Here is a 12,065-nt window from a genome sequence, read left to right as displayed (position 1 = left end):
CGAAAGGAAGCAAATTGATTGTGAGTTTTGTGCAGTCAATTATTTAGCATCAGATCTAGGTAGGATCTTGTGGGTTTGTGTAGTAGATGCTTGTTCTTTGGTTTCTTTGTCTTCTCTATGTTTGCTAATCTATTTTCAGAATTGAATTGAATTTGAAACCCCTCAAGTTGGAAGTATTGCTCTTCATTTCTTGAGAATATCTGTGAATGAATTTTAGTTTTGAAACCCTTGTGTGAAAGGAAATTGATTTCCATTTTGTGTTGTATACGATTTAATTTAAAAACCTTGTATGCAAACTATCATTCTTTGATTGAGATATATCTATATATGAATCAGAAACCCTTGTTGGTAGATGTTATAAATTTGTAATCCGATTGTTAAAATCGGGATTTGGGTTTTGAAAAGAAAACAAATTTTGTTTTATAGAATTTGACTGGTTAGTTCGAATTTCTATATCAGGATTCTATTGTAAAATTGATCATATATTATAATTACTAAGTAATTATATTATTAAATATATTAAAAATTGCATGGGGGTTGGTGTTTTGTTTTATTAAGAAAAATTTATTAAAAAATGATATTTATGGGGGGGTCGTATTTAATTTAATTTTTTTTTTTAAACAAAAATAAATAAATTTAAAAATAATAATAAATTTTTAATTAGGGGTGAGGCCACCAAACCCCCCACACCCCTCCCGCCCCCAACTGCCTTACATGCCATGTGGTCAGTAGTAGCCTAATGCGCACGCAATAGGTACTGTTGCTGATGTAGCAGTACTTTGCTGTAGTTGTAGCAGAGTTGCCTGTGGCAGCCGCCATGGATGGCAAGCCGACGGACCTTAAAATATGCTTGGGTTTTTTTTTAATTGTATAAAAAAATTAATTTAATTAAATTGATTAAATTTAGTTTTTTATTAATATTAAATTTAATATGTTTATAATTATTTTTAATGTTTATAATTTATTAAATATTTAAAGTTAATTATAAATCAATGATCCTTAAATGGTAAATTATATTGTTTGATAATTATTATTAATTAATGAAATTAATATTAAATGTTATTTAATGAATTTGAATCAATTTTTATTATAGTATTAATTAGTAATTATGTTTATTAATAATTGTATTGTTTTATTAATAAATCGATAATTATTATTGTTAATAATTTAATAATTATTATTTAAATTATTTTATAATATTTAATAGAGGCATTGTTATTTTTAGAAATGAGTGGTAATTGGGTTATTGAATTTAAAAGTGGAAATGGATTCTATTATTAAAGGAAATTAATTACATCTTTTGATAACTCGAAAAACCTTAATTATTGTGAAACTTTGTTTATGAGAAGAATTGAACCTATTTGTAAAGTTCAAACTTGTGTGTTTTCAAACCGAATAAATTATGAATCTATACTTGTTATGATATATGATTTCTTTGGTGTTAGATTTGGGGTTGTAACTGAAACATTATCAACTGTAATATTTGGAAATGAAAATGAAAGTGCGAACCCTATTTGGAATTGAAAACTCTATAAACAATAATACTTGGAAAAGAAAATTGAAACCTTGGTTGTTATTTAATCTTTGTCTTTTGAAAATGAAATTAAAAACTTGAAAAATCTATAAGTGAAAATTAAAATTGTGTGTTCTTGAAAAACCTAATGGGTATGTAATTCACTTTTGTATGTATTGTATGCGACGTGTGATCTTCTGATGCTGGGCTTGGGTTGACTTAGCTTTGAGTAGTCGTGATGTTTACCAAAGGCTTGGGAGTTTTGTTCTATGATGTCACACTGATGTTTTGATTATGATCTTTTATACCTGTCTATGGTGATGTGCCATGTGTGTGCTATGATGAGTTTGATCAAATATTTTGCTGTGCTTTCCAGTTCTTGTGTAGAACTGAGGTGGATGATGTGTCTTTCCTAATATAACCTTTGAGTCTTCGATTAGTTATCCTTGATTGCTTCCCAGTAGCTTGTATAGGACTGAAGTGATTAAATGATTTATTTTTGATGATGTCATGTTATGATATGGATTTGGTTATGTGTACTTGATTTTGGATCAGTCCTTTTAGGATGATCATACGTGTGAAATCTATGATTATGATTAGTAATATTTTAGTATGATCTAGTTGCTTGTTTAAGATTTGATGTGTGGTTTATATTCATTTGAGATCTTTTTCTTTTGCTGAGCTTAGGGAAGGTTTTTTGTATATCAGGTTGGGAAGTGGATTGCAAAGGAGGTTGAGGCCCTAAAGAGACCGGCGGGAAACCCATTGTAGGTTATTTTAATAAGTGATAACATTTCATTAAATGGGTCTAAAATGAATTAATAAGATATTCCAGTACAAAAAGTTACTAGGGGGCGGAGTATTAAAACACTACCAGGGTAACCTTAGAGTTGACTTGTTAGTATTCCTTGTGTTAGTTAACAGTTTTTTTTTTCCCAAAAATCTTTGACAATTTGAACAAGGGAGAAAAATGAAAACTAACCAATTGAATTCCTATGCTTTGATTAGGAATTCTCTGCTTTAAATGTTTATTCAATATTGATTTAGGTGCAGCTAACCTTCATGAAAAGATAATCGTTCTTCCTTAGTCGAGGGAAAATTCTTCCAGGGAGTATTTTATTGAAAATACTCAAAAGTTCAAAATCATCTTACAAATACAAGATAAATACTGATACTAAAAAACCATTTAATTTTAATGACTAAGATCATGTACATGATTGAATGCAAAGATGAAAAAAAAGTATTTAAAACAATAGAGATTTTACCTCCCATGACTTTCAAGATTCAAAATAGATAATTTCAGAAGAATGTAGTGATCACAACTTAACTCCATACATAACACATGTTCTCAAGAATGTATATTACCACAAAGCAAACAATAGTATTTTCTCTAAGAAGCTTTAGCAAAATAAAATTATAAAACTTTACTCCAATTGCTGCAAATTTGAAATACTCTATTTCAAATTCCAAAAGCATAGAGTATCAAAACAAAAGTATTTTTGTTTATGTCTGTGGAGAGATTAACCCCTACAAATATTAACTATTACATATATATAGGCATAAGGTTGGATAGTTATCCAAAATTAGCCCACCAGGAGTAAATAGTCTTTAGTTCATACAACTGTATCAACTAAAATACAGAAAGAAATAAACAGGAAAAAGAAAAACAACTGCCCATTGATCATTTGCCATGTCAGGAGGAACTGTCTACTTTGACCACAATCCTCGTGACTTTCCATGTCTCATATGTGGTCATGAATGCAGAGATAATAGATTGATGAGGTAAGCTGACATACGCCATCCTCTATTTCTAGATTTCTTTCTCTCTTTTCAGCTCCATCATCTTTTTGGCGTGCATCTCCAAATGCTTTAGATTGATTATCAACATAGCCTCAGTATGAGAAATGTTGGAGAAATCCTCCCTACATGGTACCTTTTTGTCTCGAACCTCATGGAATTTTCTCTGGATTTCGCTTACTAGTTCTTCCATAGGGGCAACAGAGTCACTTTCTTTTCCTGCACAATGTTTACTGAACCATTTCAGATCACTTTGAATGATCTCATCCATGAGCCTGAGATTGTCGAGGTTTTCTTTGATCTCATTGATTGCTTGGGCTAGTGCCTCATTTCTCCATTCAATGCAATCCTTTATCACATACAAGGTTTTCTCATCAAGACCAGTGACAGGGCATTCAGCTTGGAATTTTTGTAAATTGAATCCCTGAATTTCTTTGATCCAAAGCATTATCTTCACCCAATTATTTCTTTCCTTATCAAAACTCTCATTATTGGACTGGACCTTTTTAATGATGGGGGTAGTTTCCTTTGAGGCCTTGCCCAAGAGTCTAACCTATTCCTTAGTTTTTATTAGGATATATTGTAGCCATTCTTCAGATGTTTTTGCAATAGCTTTGCACTTCTATAGATTGTCAAGAAATTGTTGATTGGCTAAAGAGGATACATCCATCATTGCTGACATCTCACTTAGTGGTTTGGGTTCTGGATGCAGGATGGCATTGATATATTGTGCCATGTTTTTTATTGCCTCATTCATTTCCTGCTTGTCCTGAGCATCCTTCCAAACTCTATCTGCTATCTTCTTATTTGAGGCTTCAAAAACCTTCATGTCAACTATGTGGTTCCCCTTACCAAGATTGATTGTTGTTATTTGATAGTCCCGAGGAGAGAGTTTTTCAGGGGGTAGTTTAGCTGTCCAATGTCTCAAGTTCTTATCAAAGTTCAGCCTAGACTTAGTTTTGGCCCTTTTAGCCTTTGAAGGCTTTCCTAGGCATTTGCTGACCAGATCATCAATAGGCATGGATATGGGTACTAGGCTCCTTTTCTTCTCAATAGAGGTTTCCAGCCATTTAGGGGTAGTAGGTTCTTTACCTACGAGAGGAGAAACTTTTGCTATGGCCAAGGTATTAGATTAAGAACCACTATTATCAGGGGACTTCTGAGGATCTGGGGTATTATCGGCCATGATGGAAATGGGAGACTGCTTCAAACTTACCTTTGCCTTGGTAGGATCTAGGTCAAATATGACTCTTCCCTTTTCTTTGCTCAACATTGCCTTTTTAGTGCTAGAACGAGTTACTCTTCTGAATTTTGGTACCTCTTCTTGAACTTGAAGTTGAAGTGGCTTTGGGTTTACTTCAACTTTGACTTTAGCTTCAGTTTTAGGAAAAACTACAATAGAGCCAGCAATATCAAGGTTAGAAATGGCCTTAAGTGTGCACTGTACTTTATTGTGCTTAGCTTTTGAGTGTTTTTCTGGGACTTAAAGAGTGGTTGATTCAGAATTCTTTGATTTTAACCACTTCTCGGTTCTTCTCAACACTTCTACAGTATGGGACATTAGGTCATCCTCTTCCCTCTTAGTCCAGTCAAGCTTGGGGATGGGTATGTATTCAACTTGTTCAACATAGAATGGGTTGATCACATCCTCAACTTCATCTTCTTCTATCCCATGAGTATTGAGATTTACCTTAAACACACCAATCTGATTGACTATCAATCTGGACCATAATTATTTTTTTACTTCAAATTCATCAAGGCAGTTTGCCCAGTAATCTTCCAAATGAGGAGCATGGGTTAATGAAGATGCATGCCCAAAATTATTTTTAGCAAATCCCATATAATCAAAATCTTTTCTAGCAGTATAGGGTTTGAGGCATAAATGTGACAATGCAGGTTGGGCCAACTTAGCCTATTTGTAATTTGAACACCTGTAGTGATCAATCTCAATAGGGAATAGGCATGCGACTGACTTCTTTGTGCTTTCAGAGAAGTCAAATATAGAAATAAAGTGCCTACATATCTTTGACAAAACAATACTATCTAAACAGTAACGTGGCAATTTAAGTGGTTCACTAGAAAAACCCCCCAATCCTAAGATATGTTAATTTAGGGAAATGTATATAAAAGTAGCCATAAATTTTAATAGCCTACATGGATTCCTCTGATAACCTATGATTTTCATGACCTCGGAGTTCAAAAACAAACCTGCCAAGAAAAACATCATTAAACCCTTTTGAACCCCTTGCAAGATTTAGTGGCATGAAGGTATTTATAATATTGGTAGATAGTCATCTCTTCTATCCAAGGCATATGTGGAAGTCCCTTCCATTCTTTGGATGCTACTAAAATATAGACCAGGTAGGAATACAAAAAGAATGAGTTGAAACTACCTACCGCTATGAGGCCTCTGTGCAAATTCTTAGCTATTAAATTGTTGTGGTGTCCACAACACACGCCCCATTCCTAGTGAGGAATGGGGACCCTCTACCTTTGTGACTCTCGGACTCACAGTTCAAGAGTTAGGAGAAGAAAGCTGGTTCTAGTTAGAGTGTTAAAATTGGAAAATTTGAAAAACCCCCCCAAAAAAAAAAAAAAAACAATAATTTTAAAAAAATAAATAAATAAAAAGAAGAAGAAGAAGAAGGGAGAAGGGGGGCACTATAACGCGCGCGCGAGGGCCAAATGCGCACCACGCACTTGGCCCAGTGTGGAGGGGGGCTATAAAACCCCTCCCTAGTCCTCTCAACACATCATTTTGGATCTTGCTTTCAACGTTCACACATAAGGTATTGTGCGCCTCTCAAAACCCCTGTGCACCTCAATAGCGTCGTGTGCCTCTCAAAACCTCCGTGCGCCTCAATGGCATCGCGCGCCTCTCAAAACCCTTGCATGCCTCTTTGCCAATGCGCGTCGTGTGCCTCATTAGATCTGGCGTCGTGCGCCTCTTTGTCTCATAAAACCCACGCGGCCTCATTTAGAGCCGACGCCACGTGCGCAGCTCATTAAGCACGGTGCCGTGCACCCGCGCGCTAACAACGCTACTTGCCTCTGCGCCAACGGTGCCGTGCTCTGCAAATGTGCACACTCGTCCCACACCCCATTTTATTTTGTTTTATTTGTTTTATTTTAATTTTGCAAAAAATAAAAATAAAAATAAAAATAAATAAATAAATAAATTATATATATATATATATATATATATATATATAGATATATATTGAAAAATACTCAAAGGGGGACATTTTTCTTTTATGCTTGCTTTTAGGTTAAACATTTTTTTTACATCTTATATTTGGACTAATAAACATTTTTCTCATTGTGTGCAGGTGATTAAATGGCATCCACATTCAGATCAGTAGCAAAACCAGTTGTTTACAAGTTCCAAGGCGTAACCCTAAAATCACGGTTACCCGATGAGTATGTTGAGATCAAAGACATAGATCTCGAACACATGAAATTGGGAGAGTTCTTAAGAGTTTGTAATAGTCCAACCGAAAGGTCATTCTTGAGGTCCGCCCTAATCTATTCTGGATTAGTAAATGCAGCATCACATTTCGGGACCGTGTAATTAGCTAAATTGATTATGACCCTATCTTGACATTTTGTTCCTGATGAAATGGTGGTAAAGAGCGTCACTAGAGAAGTTTTCTTGGATCTACAACCTGATAATATCAAGAGGGTTTTTCATCTACCCAGAGCTGATCATTTCATTAGGCTTTCATATGAAGAAGCTGAGAGGTGGCATAAAGATCATTACCAAGAGGCCATTGACATCATATATTCCTTATACTTCATTGAGAATCCACCTCAAGGGAAGACAATCAGCAAAGTGGATATGACTCGAGGATAAATGAAGGATGACATCGAATATTCAATCATTCTCCTAAGTAGAGTTATGCGATTGCCTGCAGTGGGTCATCTCGCTCCATTTATGGTCAACTTCATTGAGACCATCAGACACACAAAGATTCCATTAGATTGGGCCACCACACTTAGTGAGAATTTGTGTGACCAGTTGCAGACAACAAAGGACAAGAAGAAGTTCTATATGACTTCTTATGTGGTGTATCTACTTGCAGCAAGGGCAACCAACTATCCCAGGTTGTACAAGAAGGGCAGTATGCAGGACCTTAATGTATGGCCATATATAGTTTATCCTTAGCGAGTGAAGAAGAAGCTCTCACCGTAGAGCAAAGAGTACAGAATTATGAATGATGCCTTTATCTTTGCCATCATTTGATTCATTGAAGGGGACTATGAGAAGATATTGTTCGATGAAGCCAAGACACAGATCATAGCTCGGTGCATATTTCATCTAGTTCCAGACATTCACATACATTCAAGTTGGTGGTGCATCCATCAATTCGAAGAAACTCCCAAGGTACCCAAGTGACAAGTTGGTCCTGATGGAAATATCCCAGTAGATTGAGTCAGCTTATGAGAGGATCAAAAGACAATGAAGGCCTTGTTGGGATTGGCCTTTTGTAATAGGAGAATACCAAGTAAAGAGAAAGCAAGATATCTTGACTTTCGAGTGGGAATGGGAGAATTATCTTCTTGAAGAATATAACTCTCCCCAGCCATTCTTCGACAATGTTGGTAAAGTGGAAAACTTGGCAGGAAAAGAGTTCTATCACAAGGACACCATTAAAGATCATTGGATGAATGCCACAAATGACTATGATGTTTGTGTCAGAGACTATTATAGAATGACTTTGTATTTAGTAGAGAAGGCTCTCCATTTGACCATCCTGGATGAGATAAGGCTACAGGACTCGTAGGAGCTACTGGATCCCCTATTCAATACAGATAAAGTTAGTGAGAGGCCCATTCTGAATGTAGAAGTTGATAGAGAGGAAGGAGATGATATTAATCATCGAGTGAGACATGTCATTAGAATGAAAAAGAGTTGGATCAAGAAATCCTTTCCACTTGATCCAATTCCAAATACAGTGATCTTCCATGCACATGCTCACCCAAAAAGGGGAAAGGGAAAGAAAGTCACAGTTCCTATCTTTGCGCTCCAATCTCCTATCAAGCCTGAAACAGTCTACCGGCTTGATCATCCAGTGGGATACTACCACCCTCTAGAGAAGAAGGGAAAGAGGAAGAGAGCCTCTCCTCAGAGGTTTTAGGTAGAGCATGTTGAAGAATAAGCCCCTTCCTAGTGACAGGAATCCACTCCCCAAGAGCCCCAAGATGGTGGAGCTTCTCATATCTAGGTTGAATTTCCATTGCCTCCTATTTTGTCAAGTTCACAAGAAGAGGGAGAAATTCCAGAGATATCCATTCATCTGGTACATGAAGAGCCCACTTCTCCTATGGTTCCATATAAACAAAAGAGGATCAAGGTTAGAATGAACAAGAGGCAAAGAGTTCGTAAAAGATTAGTGCCTAATCTGTCTATTCCTGAAACCATTCCTGAGGAAGAATTAGATGAGGGGGAAATAAAGTCAGATGAAGAGGAGGAGCAAGTGCCTCTACAAAGGAGAACTCCGCTGGCCAAAGCCACAAAATTGGAAAGAAGGAAGAATGTCACAAATACCCCACCACCCACCCAAGCTGAAATGGTAGAACTCTCTTCTTTCGAAGATGAAGTATAATGATGGGTGAATGAGCAAAGGGAGCTAGGTGATGATGTTCTCTCCATCCCAAATTTTGATTTTATGCCTGTGGGTACAGAGTTAGTTGGACACAAGATCAGAGATACCCCTATAGGTGAACTTCAACAACAAGATTGGACACAGATGCCACTCGAGACACAAGGTCCTCATCTCACTCCCCCATCTTCACCTCAGGTTATGATGGTAGATAAGGTTTCAATAACACCTCCACCTCTAAGTTTAGAAGAACATGTTTCGAAGGAACTGTCATTACAAGGAGAACCAAAACCAAGGGTTACTGATGAACCATCAAAAGAGGCATAGATAGTAGAATGTATACAACAACCTTCTCAGGAAGTTGAGGATCAAACTACAGGATCTACAAAAACTGAGAATACAAAAGAAGAATCCTCACAACAAGAGACTCCAAGCAAGAGCGATAGAGGGAAGGAGGTAGTTGAACATATCCCTTCATCATCTAGAGCCAAGGTTATAGAAAGACATATTCCAAGATGGTTTCGAAAGGAAATAATGAGAAGTGCCAAGCATCAATTCCATGCTTCAAAGGATGATATTTGTGACATTGTAGAGATTTTGAACAAGCCTAAGTCTCCATTACATGATGCAATGCCATTTATGTTCATTACTACTACATAGAACCAGGACTTATTTGCACAAGTGGCTCACCCTCCGAAAGGCACAAATGCAGAAGCTGTTAGTCTTGAGGACTATGAAGTGAAAGATATTATGTTAGGGAAGCCTACACGGGATACAACTTGACATATGATGACTATGGGAGTCAAGGAGGTTCTCAGCCATATGGAACAGGATGAAATTGAAATCAAAACACTTCGAAGGCAAGTTGAGATCTTAAAGGGATATTTAGCTGAAGTTATTGGTCATCTTGATTCTGAATGCCCTGAGGAGACTTTGAATACCATTCTTAGAGAAGGGGAAGGTGTACAACTCAATCCATTTTTGAGAGCTTTTCAGGATTGGCGAGACAGCCTTGAGGATAAGGGTGTCACTATAATCATAGGAAGTTTGAAGTTATTGCATGCTACACAAGAGAATGTTGATAAGATCATGGCAATTTTGAGGCACTTTAGTATCATGGATGAGGTACGGGCATGGAGCAAGGATTTACAAACTCTAAAAGCCATAAAAGGGCAAAGGTATTGCATTCTAATTAATGTATATACCAGAGAGGAGTTAGACATGATAGATGATTGGATAGAAAAGATTGGAGATGGAAATAAAGTGATGGAAACATTGCATGATGAGATACATAGGCTCAAGGACCAAGCCCAAGAGTGAATTTTGGAAGTAAAAAAGTTGTACAGTGATGCATGCTTGGACATTTTTGAAGATGAAGAATGAGAGAAGCTGTTGCCAGTTGAGGTAGTTGTGGAAAATTTTAGAAAAACTTTAGAGGAAGTAGCCAGTGATGAAGACATTAGACAAGCCTTCAGGACAGAGGAAGCATTGTTAGAGTTGGACACCAAACTTGAAGATTTTGCAGAGACTCGAATTGAGGTGGACAACTATAGATAGAAGGTCAAAGACAAGTATGATGCTTTAGATCTTCTAGATGCTGCTAAGATTACTGAGATTATAGAGAAATTCAAGGGCAAACATCCAAACATAGCTTTAGGATAAAGATGAACAAAACCCAAATGTCAGAATTTCAATTTTGACACTAAGTAAAATTTTGAGATATTGACCCAGTCAAGCTCTGCAAATCCACAGGTCCGCAATTTAGAGGTGCACCGACAGTTGACTGCCAGTTCAAAAAATAGCACTTTCCATGCATTGGGAGCGCATTCTAATGATAAGTTAACTCCAACATATGTCTAGTGAAGGGGCAGCTTCTATTTTTGGTGACTCCATGCACTTCCACCTTGACTGATGGCTTCCTCCTACTTTCTCTCTCATGCTTTCTCTATTTTTGACATGTAAAGGACTCATGCATCCAATTAATGAATAAAATATGGATGGAGTTCCTCTAAGCACCAGTTAGATTGTTAGTTTGTATATATTTAGTTTGTTTAAATGTTTTAAAGCATTTTATTGCATCAAGATATCTCTCACTCTCAACACAAATTGGGGAGACAATTTATTATAAATACCCCATTGTAAAATGTAAGAAAGGCAATCATTATTATGCAATAAAATTATGCTTTTGGTGCTAGCATTCATAGTGTAGTTATTCTTGTCTGAATGTGTCATTGTTTTGTGGATTTTATTCATGAGATTGTGATTGAGCCAAAGGTTTATTGCATTGTCTCTGGTTGTGCGATCTTTTAGTTCTAGTGTTTGCTATAGATATATGAATTCTGCTAACGTAGTGAGCTTAAGAAGAGATCACTTGATTTGTGTCTACATAGCTTTTTGTCTTGCATGAGTGCACTTTCCATGGCCTTGCGATTTGATGAAGAGTGAAACATCATTCAATTTGTTAAAGTTTCTAACCGACAATTGCATCAGTGGATTCTAGGAAGCACTACTCCTATTTTCATTAGTTTCCTACCAGTTTCTTTAAAGGTTTAACTTGTAGCATGTTGTGTCCTATAGCTTATGTCCGTTTAGGAATTTCGATTTAAAGTCATTTGATTTCATGTTATTTGCTTTTAGTTTCGTTATTTTCTTTGCTAATCCCTTGTTAGAGTAGGACCTCATACTAGCTGCATTGTTAGAATTGCATACAATGAAAAACAGAAAAATACAAAAAATATTACTCTTTTGGTGTGATATTTTGAGACAGCGAACAGATTTTACTTCAATTCCAAGATAAAAGAGTTTTTAGAACCAACAAAGGCCTCCTTGTGAACACTCATATTTATCCTCTATTGAGTGGATTTTGGTACGTCGCAAGACAAATACTGAACCTTGGAGTGGATCCGTAAAAAGATTTTCTTTTCAAGAGAGGAATTACGTAATGGATTCCTGCCATTGACCTTGTGCAAAATGAACGCCCAACATAAATCTACCCAACCAATAAATTTTACACCTTCGATGATCTCCAGAATAAAAAGATACATCCAACTTTCCCAGTGAAATGCTTGATTATTGCCTTTAATCCTGTTCAAAAGTAAGACAATGTTTGTTATTTCTTTGATGAAATGCTCAATCGTAAATGGGTTTGGCAA

Source organism: Cupressus sempervirens, chromosome 9 (assembly GCF_028749045.1).
Source record: "Cupressus sempervirens isolate cs-2001-9-10 chromosome 9, ASM2874904v1, whole genome shotgun sequence".
Taxonomy (NCBI): Eukaryota; Viridiplantae; Streptophyta; class Pinopsida; order Cupressales; family Cupressaceae; genus Cupressus; species Cupressus sempervirens.
This window is presented reverse-complemented; position numbering follows the sequence as displayed.